The sequence below is a fragment of the Acanthaster planci genome, linkage group LG05, assembly GCF_054643075.1.
Source record: "Acanthaster planci isolate LZ-2023a linkage group LG05, COTS_SCS, whole genome shotgun sequence".
Taxonomy (NCBI): domain Eukaryota; kingdom Metazoa; phylum Echinodermata; class Asteroidea; order Valvatida; family Acanthasteridae; genus Acanthaster; species Acanthaster planci.
Window position 1 is genome coordinate 9,116,682 of NC_141781.1, and position 12,864 is coordinate 9,129,545.

Here is a 12,864-nt window from a genome sequence, read left to right on the forward strand (position 1 = left end):
AACATTTTTTGTTGAACTTTTTACAATTCTTAATTTCTTCCTTTTTGTCATTTCAAATTGAAAATTTGTTTTGATGTATCCGAAAAATATTAATGAAAATCACCTCTGACGCGATCGACGCAACATACACTGCAGTCGCCTGAAATCCAGTTTATAACCCAACAAATTTGCCAGGCAAATAGAATCATGGATTCAAGGACGAATGCAGGGGAGGTCAACGAGGGTCATCCCCTCTCCTAATAAAGGAGCACATTTTATTTATTAATGAGAGAAAGGCGATTCTTGTGGTTTATTTCATTTGTCCTTCCGAAAGCGGGTATACTCTCATGCCCTCAGAACGGCCACAAAAGGCTAAAGATTCCAATATTTTGGACCCCTTGAAAAACGACTTTACCTCCACTTGGTTTCGGACCTGCCCAGGGATGCATTTCAGACAGGACCCGTATATGCAACGTCATGCGGGATTTGGATCCCAGTTGTTACCAGGGAAAGCATACTAGTCTCAACAATATATTGGGCTCTTATCTACGGGGAGCCCTCGACAAATTTCAAACAGATGGGGCATTTTCTGTGAAGTTGATGCGTGAATGAGAGAAAGCCCTTACATCGTCATTCATATTCACCATACGTCCACTCCATTTTGTGTATTGTTGTTCAAATGTGACCATTCGTGTTGCCTCATACGCCAGGCACCATATTCACATGAAGCTTAATTAAACGAGCAACTAAAAGTTCAAGGAAAACAGTATCATTTTACAAATAATAAAAACACCAGTCCTTTCTTATTCCACAGATATAGGATTTAAGAGCTTATTTCAAGAGCCAGATATGCAATTTAAAAACATCATCCGTGGAAGTAATCTTTGCAGTTAATGCGTTTTTTTTCCTTTGAATATTGCTTAATTACGAAGTTCAGTGAATTCGACAACCTCAACCTATAAGAAAGCCGGATTATAATCTTGATTGGATGCACGCTTTGAAATGATTAGCTTATGCTAGTTCCCCTCGGTGACCCCCCCCCCTGGGCACACGGCCTTGGGAGATACCAAGGCTTAAGCTTCTCATTAGTACTTCAGAGAAGCATCGCAATCCACGTTAGCTGGCGTTCACAAACTGATTACAGTTGTCTCCAGGGACAGCTTTTTTCTGGTACAAGAACTCATCAACATGCACGGGCGTCACGAGGGGGTAAGGTGTGCTTGCTAATCCCCTGGAAAAAAATTGATAAAGAAAAAGGGGGAAATAAATAAAAGATAAGGGGAACAAAAAGCGAAAGAAACAACAGATAAGGGGCAAAGGGACGATAATCGCAAATATGTAAAAAAAAAATCTCAGAATTGTCCCCCTTCCACCGTTAAAGTTTTTTTCAGTTTGCTGCTGCTGAGTGCTTTGCAAGCCCCGGACAATATCCTGACGACACCCTTGTCAAGAAATCATTGATACTCACACCATAGCTACAGGTTATACACTATTGAATCTAACATTTGCAAGAGTAGAGCCAGTGGCTACTCTTTGGAAGTGTTAAAGTTAACATTTTAAATGTTACACAAAGCATTTTAAAAATCAAATCCAACAGTTAAAGACTTAATTCAACCTTTTTTCCATTTAAATTGTTGAATCAGCATTTTAATTGTTGAATTAATAGATTAAATGCTTGACTGAAAATTTGGATTAATCCAAAGGATGGATTATGAATACCACAGGATGCTTATTATTTTGTTTTATCGAAACCCACCTTTTTCATAATTTAAAATCTACTCTTATTTTACCGTAATTCAGACTTTTCTGCGTGATTACCTGTTATTTCATGCGTTAGTTTTGATCATAACGAGAACCTTTGGATTTATACATGTAGTTATCCTCATCATGACAAAAGATAATTCATAAAAACGGGTTTAGGTGGAGTGCTTTGAAGTGGTAAAATCTATATCGGGTGTCAAAAATTGGGCCAACAACACAATTTACTCCAGCTGGTGAAAATTTCTTTCATTTCGTTTAATACTCCAAAACAATCATCGCCGAGCAGCTGTTCCTATTTACAATCATAAGGACTTCGCAAGCAGGCCCTTCTCTTTTAAGCGCGCTGACGATACCATTTTATGTATTGCAAACACTTCGAAGGAAAACCACTGTCAGCAGTCCACTTTTGGGCCACATAACTGGTTGGTAAATAGTTTATGCACCGTGACTGTGCAGGCTTTCAGTGGTGTGTTGAGCTAAGTAGCAGTTGCACTGTAAATGTCCAATGGGCTGTCTGGAAAACATGCCAACTATACAACGTCCTAATAAACTCATGTGGTGGATGTCTAATCATTGTACATTTGGCACTCTCCATTATCCCGGTCTTTTTAAAGCAGGAACTGTTATCGTTAATAATAGTACCGGTGAGATAGTATTTCGGGCGTGAACAGTAAACCTACATGTAACCGGACATTTAGTCAGAAGCTATCAATAGTACGTGTTGTTGCAAAGAAAAGAGAAACTGACTGAATACTAGTCTGGATACCAGACCCAATGATTCTGACTACCCGACGAATGAAGGGTCTGGGCCCGTATTCACAAAACCTAAACTTAAGAAAAACTTAAGTTGCAAATAAACACTAAGCCTCCAACTAACTTAAGTGGGGTTCTCAACTTGAGATTCACAAAACAACTAAGCACCCTACTTATCTTAGTGCTACACGTAAGTCTCTAAGAAAAATGTGCTATGAGGGTTACATGTTGCTCATGCGCATGAATCACATATCAACAATGGTTGCCAAGTGTCCATTGTCAATCAATCAATTAAGATTCCGGACGCATGCCGACAGGTTACAAAGCTGAATTTGCCTGTTAAATTGCACATTAATTAATTGTACCTACTGAACAAATCAAATTAAAAGCGCGCGTTTGATACGCAATCCACTCCCGGGACGCGTTTAGACGCAGGACGCATTGAAATTCCATTAAATTAATGACAATTTTAAAATCGCTGTTGTAGTGACATTACGCGCACGCGGTACGGAGATTTAATTTGATCGCAACACCTTAGACCATTTTCACTATTTTATGACCATCTTTCAATTTTGTTAATTATGACAATGACCACCAAAGACGGTAAACAATCAAGAAAGCCTAACTTTTCTGAGAATGAAAAGTTGACCATTCTCGCTGAATGGGAAAAACGGCAAGACGTGCTGCGGCCCAAATTTTCAGCGAAAATAACATCAGCTGCCAAACATGCTGCCTGGCAAGAAATTGCCGATGTGCTGTATGCACAGTTTCCTTCTGTTCGACGGGACGTCAGCGAAATTCAAAAGAAATGGCAAAACATGAATAGCAAAATGAAGGAGAAGGCATCCGCTCAAAGAAAGGAGTCACTGAAAACAGGTATTTAGTTTAAAAAGTCATTATCTTTTTGCAATTTATTTACAGGTTTGGATTGAATAAAACTTAGACAGTTGACATCCAAGATATTGGCAAAGCTTGTGTTTAAAATTAGCCTAACGTTAAACAAAAGCTAATGCTTCTATAAAACATAGACTGATCCTGTGTGCCTCCGGCACTGAAAAGTATTTTTGATCCAGAGTGAAGCCTCTCAAAGCAGGCCTAATAATTACCTGTGCGCAGCATTGTATCTTGCTTCAGCTCGATTTGATGGACGGAGGAACGGGGTAAGGAGCCATCGTTTGGACGGGTATCCCGTATCGCCTAACAGGTACATTTCTCCTTCTTGTCCATTTTCAAACTGTTCTCCAACCAGGCTTTCCCGCAGAACCCGGGAGTCATGAGTGCTGCCAGGCCACTTGGCATTAATCGCCGTGAAATTGCATTTGTCGTCGACTACCACTTGGACGTTTATGGAGTGATAGTTTTTGCGATTTACAAACTGTTCCTCCTGCTCAGATGGGGCAATGATTCTGACATGTGTACCATCAATTGCCCCTATTATGCCCGGAAATGATGCAATTCTGAAGAATCCCCGTTGAATGTCTGGTATGGTATCAGCCGCTGGCCACTTGATGAACTGCCTAACCCTTCGAGCAAGACTTGTCGAAACTTCAAAAACAACTCTAGAGACGGAACTTTGTGAAATATTTACAGTATCTCCGACAGTTCTCTGAAATGTTCCACAAGCATAAAACTGGAGTGCCGTTAAGACTTTAAATTCTGGTGATATTGCATGACTGCGCTCGGTCAGTGAGGTAATTTCGTCCCTAATAAGATCAGTTAGGAATAATATTCCGTCTCTGTCAAATCTATACCTTGTGAGTAGTTCACCGTCTGTATATTCATCCAAAGGGTTTCCTCTATCACGAAAAAATCTCTCCCTTCGTATCGCTCTTTCATTAATTTCTCTAAAACGAGCGGCACGAATAAAAGCCGCCATGACACCTAAGTGCCCCGCTTATTTGACTTAAGACACGTCCGACCACACTTAGATTTAAGTTATGAAAATAAGTAGGGCACTTAGTGCAAATGTTTTGTGAATACTACTTAAGTTGCGACACTCGTCTAAGCTGTATACTTAAGTGGGGTGCTTAAATTTTCATGACTTAAGTTGTTTTGTGAATACGGGCCCTGGTATCACCAAATGCCATGTGACCAGGACTGGAGGAATTCCTCCAGTTTCCGGAAATAGCCGAAATATTCCGAAGTCGTCTCATCTACATTCTGCATGTTCGGATGGTACCGTTGATGTTCGGTTATTCCCGGTCGGGTAGGTGGGCTTGTTGAACGTAAATCGTCAACAATCATACATTGGCATGTAACAACAAAGTTACAAACAACTTACTTGTTGATGGGTGTGTGCGTGGAAGGAATGTTGCTGTACAAGAAATGATCAAGTAAATGAATTTCAAAATATTTATGTATGATTTTGAATTTTTTTTTTTAGATTTTTCCAAGTTCGCCTCATTACTATAGGGAACACTCAGCTGAATTGGAACCCACCTCGTATAAAGGGAATGAAATTGAAAACATCCGGGCTTTCAACTTGTGACCTCTGACCCTTGCGTCATATCTATTTATTTCCGTGGGTGATGGCTCACCTAAGATTCTTTATCAAGAGTCGTCAGGGAATCTTTGGGCTGGGACCAGACTAACTGAATACGAGCGTTTCACAATTGTGCGCCTCCAAGAGTTTGCAACGCGTTGGCCAATCACAGTGCGCGAAATCTGTCGACCAAATGCGCGTTTGGAAAGGGTCGACAGATTTCGGGCGTTTGAATGACGGGATATGAAATAATATCGCATGGCTGTGTAATTTATCGTTTTCTATAGAGATAATTATCGTTAAACTTGAGCAGGCATCATTAGTTCACTCTACAATACGTTTATGTGAAAAGTGTGTCAACTGTTAATAACAGAACGAGTTGTGTTTAAATACGTAACGTAAATACGTATACGTTCTTGAAAGCATAATGTATGACCTTTTGCTTTCGCTGCAATATGTGCGTCTCAGGCGAACATGTATATCCACAGCCTATAGTTCATCAGTTAACATCGGTGCCCACTATATGCCTAGTTAAAATAAATCTTGTACAAGTCCATATTTAAGTTTATTTCAAAGTCACTTGAATGTGCTTAGGTAGATAGGGGGAATAGTCTGTGTTCCTTTGTATGGTACAACCGTCTTCGAAATAACACTTTATCCGACTCAGCGTAAAGGGCAAGTCAGTATACGACTGTCTGTTCTTTCCCGTTGGGACGCCCTAACAGTAACAGGCACCACGCTGTCAGTGATGCCAAACAGACGATTTATTGCATTGTTTTCTTGAGATTTTGGCAAAAATGTCAGCTCGAAGGTGAACGATTTGTATGCATGTCCCTCCTTAATTCCCAAAGCCGCTGAATGAAATTCTTCATAGGATAGAAAGATTGGCTCCTACTTATCAGATAGGCTTTTCGAAGTGCATATTCCACCGAACGTTTGAAATCACAAACAGAATCATTTTAAGCTCCTGTTTCAGCCATGTCGCTGTAATCCAAGCCCAGGCTTCGATGTAAATCCACACAGGGATAACTAAACCAGGTTTCTAATAATACCCTTTGTGAGATTTCTCGTGCTCCATGCGAGATAATTCTTGGCGGAAAAAGTGTTGTTTTTCTAAAATGAAGAAGTCTTCCATCGAAAATAAAAAGCTTGAAAATAAATTAAAAACCTTAATAAAATCTGTAGAAATTACCTTAATAGCATATCAAGGCAATGAAAGGGCCACGGAGTCTTTTCGTTTTCAAGCAGTTTCCTCAAGCATTTATTCATTATATGCGCCGCAGCTATACCGCGCCACCCCTGTCATGAAAATGGAAAGAGCTAGAAGTCTTTCTCCAATAACGCTCGCGTGTTATTCGCGCTTGCGCTCGTGGTTTATCCAATAAATAATAATTTGGCAAAAACACCTTGCATCATGTTACATGAAAGATCTGTGTGGCCTTGTTTGTAAGCTGTAGATTTTGTCCAACCAATGGGTTGGCTGGACACGCTGTTTTGAATTATTTGTTGCTGGTTTAAAGGGCCCGTGAAAAGTGGTTTTTAATAGTTCTAATTGAAAATTGTATGTGCTTATCCATAAAGTAAAAGTCATATATGTTCAGAATGTAAAAGTTTCTTAATTAATAAACTGACAAATGTTTTCAAATATTGCCGAAACGGCCCCGCCCCGAGAGCTATCTCATTAACACAGAAAGTTTGCATAGCTGTGATGTACAATTGAGGAGACATCGTTGTGCGCTGCTAGCGCGTCAATGCTTGTCTTGGGTCTAGTTCGGAAAATTCAGTTCAGTGTTTGGGTTAATTAGAGATTATGTCGACCAGATGTGTTGGCAACACATCTGGGACAAGCCTGCATATCTTGCTAACCGAGGCGAAATTCAGACGAATTATGACATCGAAAGTCAGGCTGACCAAAGCCAAATGTTATGACCGATCGACAGCGAGCTCCGAACTTTGCCGCGCGCATGTCTAGCCACAGTGCTTTCTTCTGAACATGTACGACTTGTTTGGGATTAAATTAAAACGATTGCTTAAGTCAGATGCCGCGCCCATGATCTTTGGGAAGTCAAAGAAAGCCCGTGAACAAAAACAAAGGGGAGCTCTCATGAAAGGCTAACGATAAAGAGTAAGAATTGCTTCCAAATCGGCCCGGGCTATACCACTCAAAATACTCGTGTGAATGCTTCGTGATGCCTCAATATGTACGCCACGACACCAACATGGTGCGGTGCGGTGAGTCACGTTGGTGTGTTTGTTTGTTTTTTAGATAGGCCTATGTAGTATCAGAGTCAGAAATTTATTAACGAAGATCCAAATTGCGGCTGATTAACTAACTCTGTAGAGTTGGAAATGACTCTGTAAAGAGAGACAGAGGATTTTTCGGAGACAGATGCATTGATTTGAAAGATTGAATGGGCTGAATGAAGTAAACATCTAAAAAAAAAGAGAGTTAATTTGACAGAAACTACACAGCATCCAAAGAAGTTATAGTTGCTAAGAAGCTATGCATGTGCTTCCCATTGAAGTCAGTTGCTATGGTGCTATCAAAGCTGTGTTTCTGTAGTCATGCCTTGCTTTGCCAGTCAGTCTTAAGGTGTCTTTCTGCGTGCACGTCAACACTTGCACGGAGAGTTGCGTATCCGCCAAAATCGCTCCCGATGTGATTTTGACGGCCGAACGCAGCGCACACGTGTGTTATGTTAATGGAGTCGATTTGGATGTCCGTGAAATACAGGCGATTCACAATAGTGCGCCTCCAGGAGTTTGCATTGCGTTGGGCAATCACAATGCGCGAAATTTGTCGACCCAATGTGCGTTTGGAAAGGGTTGACAGATTTCGCGCATCGTGATTGGCCACCGCGTTGCAAACTCTTGGAAGGGCACTATTGTGGATCGCCTGTATTGAAACGCACGAACGCATCGTGTCGCAAAGCACCCGAAAAACGTACACATGGAAAGGCACCTTTACACTTGTTCAGAAATGCAGAGGACCGTTTTTTTATTCGCAAGCCTGTTCGTGTTAGGTACAGTGCTCATCACACAATCGGAGATTTTGGTTGATTTCCTAGAGGACTTGCGACTGAGTTAGCTCAATTCCCTAGTAGCTAGACCTACACAGTGTCTTGTGGCGATACTTTAATTAATAATAAAAACATGATAAAAATTTTGTATAGCGCCCAATTCCGCCTAATTGACGCTCGAGGCGCTTTACATAGGCCTACAAAAATATCATTGAAACGATCATAACAAAGTAAAATTCAAATTTAAGAATTAAAAGTTTAAAAAATTACCAATATGAATGACCTAATAACGAGGCCTATTCGTGTAAAAATTAAGAAAACGCATCAGACAAAACTGATGGTCAAGCGCAAACCTACGAAACTGACCCTAAGGCCGGTTCCTAAGGTACTATCGACGTATAAAAGAAAAAGAAGCGAAATTTTAACGTCAGAGAAATATTCGTGCTTCAAATTAACAAAAGGTGAACTAGTTTAAACTCAGTGAGTTTCCGTGTAAATTCTTCCACACGTCATTCGCTTCGCTTTTGTTTTCGCACTAAATGTGAACCAGATTTGGCAAATACAACATCGAGCATAATTGTTGGAGGCGTTCGGACTCCATTTTTAAATTCCCTTTAAAACTGTAGTTGAACTCGATTCGGTGTGAATTTTCTGCCAAAACGCTTCTGAACATACCTTATAATCTATCACACAGTCAAAACAGACTGTAACAACAACTGGACGCCCTAACGTTTGACAAAATGTCATATGGTACAACAGTGATTTTACAAGATCGGCTGATTTAAGGGTCTAAAATCTACCACAGCTTTCATTCCACTGACTTGATTCTTATTTGAGTTCACTGCTTTGAGAAAAAAAAAAACAGCGGCTTTGTTATCGGTCAAACTGAAGATCTTGCATTTTATCTTGCGCAACATCCATGAACTACAGGGCGTTTTGAGTTAAACGTACATGTGGGGTCCGTCTACAGCATGACAGGCATGTCAAGAGCTCCTGCCCTTTAAAAAGAGCAGTTTTCCACGCCAAGAATAACCAGCAAGTTTACCTTGAAGTAATATGCCTCTTCAACAATGCAGCACTGTGGATTCATGCAAAAAAAAAAATCGTCAAATAGTGGAAATACTACAGTTGACTTGCACGGTCCATGACGTGATGAGTATATACATGTATGAATTTGTGCGTGCGATTATGCGTCATGATCACACTTTCGCGTCAGTTTATGCACGTCAATGGAAACCTTAAATCAACTCTAAGTTGACTAGCTAATAAATATGGGCACAAAGGAAATTATATCTGGAAACACGGAATGTTTAAAGTCTGGAACTCATGATTTTTGTTGACTGTAAAATCCTTTCGCTGTGCAGCTCGCAACCTTAAACGGAAGCCATCTTAGCCACATACACAGCCGACGGTTTGGACCATACCATTACACTTTGGGGGTGATAGAGAGATCGCAACAGTTTAGCATTAAGTAAATTCCACTTTTGTAGATAAATTTAATTTCGAACTGATCTAATTTCTTGTTTACTTTATACCTTAAACATAGTTTCTTCATGTTTCAGTTTTCAATGCGTTTTGTGAATTTCCCCTGGTGTGTTTGTAGCTGCTTTTAGTATTACCACTTTATTCAGACTCCATGCAACAAAACGACCGTACTCACCGCGCACAAAAAATCTGCGCCCTTTAACGGATATGGTATTTAAAACGAAACGAATTTTACACAATAGTCGGCCGATCATCGTTAAAAGAGAGAACAAAATTTCTGTTTTCCAGAAAACAACAGCATTCTGGGCGGAAATAATCTACAGATTGACCGAGGCTGTTACTTACCTTCTTTTAAGTAAGATATTTAAGGATTATTCGGCAGTCCCTTTTTTGCCAATGGTGTAAGTTGCCGTTAAGGGGAAATACAAGTTAATTCAGCAATCTGACGGCATGTAATGAGGATATTATTTCATTCCTGAAACTTGTTCAGCCGTCCGAACAAATCGAAGTGCGTCACTGATTATGATGGGAACGATGTACCGTACGTTGCGAGATTGCGCAGTACTAGGGAATAATAGCGAACCACATCCCGCCAGCTAACCTCGCTAAATCAACGAGCACAGTCTGCATTTGGATTGCAACGAGTGAGCAAGCAAAACAGCGTGGCGTTTGTGAACGTACCAAGTGGTCTTCGGCAGGAAAGGCTGGACCTAGAGAATGCTGTATACTCGGTCTTCTCCGCTTATGCTATCATAATAACTTCTTGCACAAGCGCATAAGTACAAATATACTTGATTTCCATCTACATTTGGCTAATCGCGTCCAGTTTCCTGTCGCTTTTTTTCCTTTCGTAAAAACTGGCAACTTGACTTGATCGTGTGAGAGAGGTAAGATTATTATTTTTAATTCAAATAATTTTTCAGGTAGTAGAATTAGATTGTGCTAAGGTAACCACTATCCTTCATGCCGTTTGTTGGAACACGTATGGAAAATGCAAGCGTCTAAGTAATTTCAGTAATTCAATCTAATTCGATTTGATACAGGCAACGGCCTAGATTTGTGTATCCTCCTTATTTTGCCAGTGGTACAAATTGAGTTAAACGAGTGAGGACCTTTGTTTTCTACAAGTGTTCCAGGAAAAAGAGATGTATTCAGTTAATGTGCGTGTTTATAGGTTGATGCCCACTGCAGGTCTCTGATGAGTACGACTAGCCTGGCATTTCTGTTCACAAAATTATAGTGTATGTAAAGTAGTTAATGGAAAACTTTTTCAGTGGCAGCTTTCCTCCCCACATGCATTCAAGAGATTGATGAGCAGGTTAATTTCCTTCCTTTTCTCCCATAGAAGGTCTACGTGACCAAAATGTAAGGACACCCTCTGCATATGGCAGATATAAATATCGGACGTCATTTTGGCATTCAAGAACCATTCTCATTAGATTTGGTTCGACGGTCATGAACAGCCTTCCGATGACACATGGACGCTTTGGGCGAAAAGTCAACATTTGATATTACAATCTATCGCCGTCCTTCATTCATACACAGACATCGGGACAAAGTCACGCATACCATAAAGTGCAGAGCATTATCAAGATTTCTCTGATTACCGTAAGTTAAGATTTCGTTATACAGGTGTTGAAAAACATTATAGTGCTGACGGAAAGCTTGTATCAAGGAAAAGCGAGACATTTTGGCTTGTGCACTCCCGTGAGTAAAGATTCTGAACATGTTTTCTGCTTAATAATGAAGTTTCTGTGCTCAGAAGGTTGAAAAGACTGGTCGTTTTACAAAGTGTAGAATTCCCTGCTTAGCAGAACGTTAGTTGTATAATTATGGATAGAATCTTAATGTGGTACTATCGGTTCTCCTTCCAATAGATACTTTTGTACGAAAAAAGTGAAGTATGTTTTTTCGAAGTCCGTTTTCAGAAGATATATTTTTCCGACTTCGTTGGGACGAGATAGGTTTTTGTCCAAAGTGCGTTTGTTCAAGACACATTCTCCTGTTCGTTCTTATGACATCTATATTTAGAAACATTGTTTCTATTTTTGGGGGAACAAAATCGTTTGTACGAGAACATTTTTTTGTATGAGGTTTGTTTTTTTTGAGATACATACATACAAAGTTAATTTTCAGGAGATATACATTGTCAAGTGTGGACTTATTTATCACAAAAACTTCAAAAATATAACTCATAAAAGCGAACTTAAATGACAATCTCCTAAAAACGAACTTGGAAACTTACATCTCGGAAAAACAATTTGTTTCCAAAAATGGAAACAACGTTTCTATTTATAGATCTTATACAAAAACGAAGTGGAGTATACATATCTCGAACAAATGAACTTGGGAAAAATATATCTCGTAAAAACCAAATTGGAAAAATACACTTCACACAAACAAACTTTTAATATATGTTTCTTTATTTGTACTTATGCTCCGTCAATGGTTTCCTTAAAAAATAGATACGGCGCTTTCAATAGTATTGTTAGTAATACTAATGCATCTCGGGAGATATAGCCTATCTGAAGAATGAATTATATTTCCCCACATGAATAAACCTCATTGGATTCATTGAAACCCATCTAAATGTAGTTTTTAACACGGGCAGAAACTACGATTGAATTACCTTTCCCAACTGTCTTTTGTTTACTTAGCGTTAAGTAAATAACAGTAGAAAGTAAAGTAGGGCAATTTTCTGAAATTTCTGCTTTCTTTTCAAAACGACTATTAATATCTCCTGCCTATATCCCAAGAAGATGTTCAAACGACACCGCTCTTAAATTTCCCACTATTACAAACGTCATTTTCAGACTTGTGGTGATAACCACTTGTATAGAAGCGACGCACCAGGAAATGCCGAAACAATAACTGACGTCAACGTTTGAATAAATTAAGTCATTAACTGCGTCTCACCAGGCCTGCGTGGCATTGTATTCCGGCGAGAAAAGAATGTATCATACACATTAATTTGGAGTATAGGCTGAAATACGTATACAGTGGCTCTCTACCATCGGACGATTTGATGTGTTCACAATAGCCATAGCAAACTCAAGACTGGCGTCATTTGGAAGGATCCTGATCCTGTACGCAATATATACACCTCGTGTGAGCAATTGAACTATTTGGAAGCAATATGGAGATTCCAAGTACATCCCAACGTGACAACCTCTGCAGGGCATCGGAGCACGTCATATAATCCCCGAGTTAATCGTTAAACGGCATATCTGTCTAGTCAACCTTTCCAGGCTAACTTTATAGGCAATTTCAACTGAGATGTAAATTCAACAGTAATTCCAATTGCTTCAAACATTCAGAGAAACGAGGGGTTTTTGTACGTCATCTGTAAATTTCTCGACTTCTTGTTTGCATAGACTGGATTGG

General features: G+C 39.7%; 1 protein-coding gene across 2 annotated transcripts in view; it reads left to right on the plus strand.

Moving 5' to 3' along the window:
- Positions 1–8,277: 8,277 nt before the first annotated feature.
- Positions 8,278–12,864, plus strand: part of LOC110987123 (uncharacterized) — a 42,482-nt gene continuing 37,895 nt past the window's right edge. Inside the window, exon 1 of one of the 2 annotated variants that reach the window (XM_087136863.1) lies at positions 8,278–10,367. The gene's annotated coding sequence lies outside the window, so the exon portion shown is untranslated. The remainder of the gene's footprint in view (positions 10,368–12,864) is intronic. The other variant, XM_022249576.2, reaches the window with a different exon arrangement.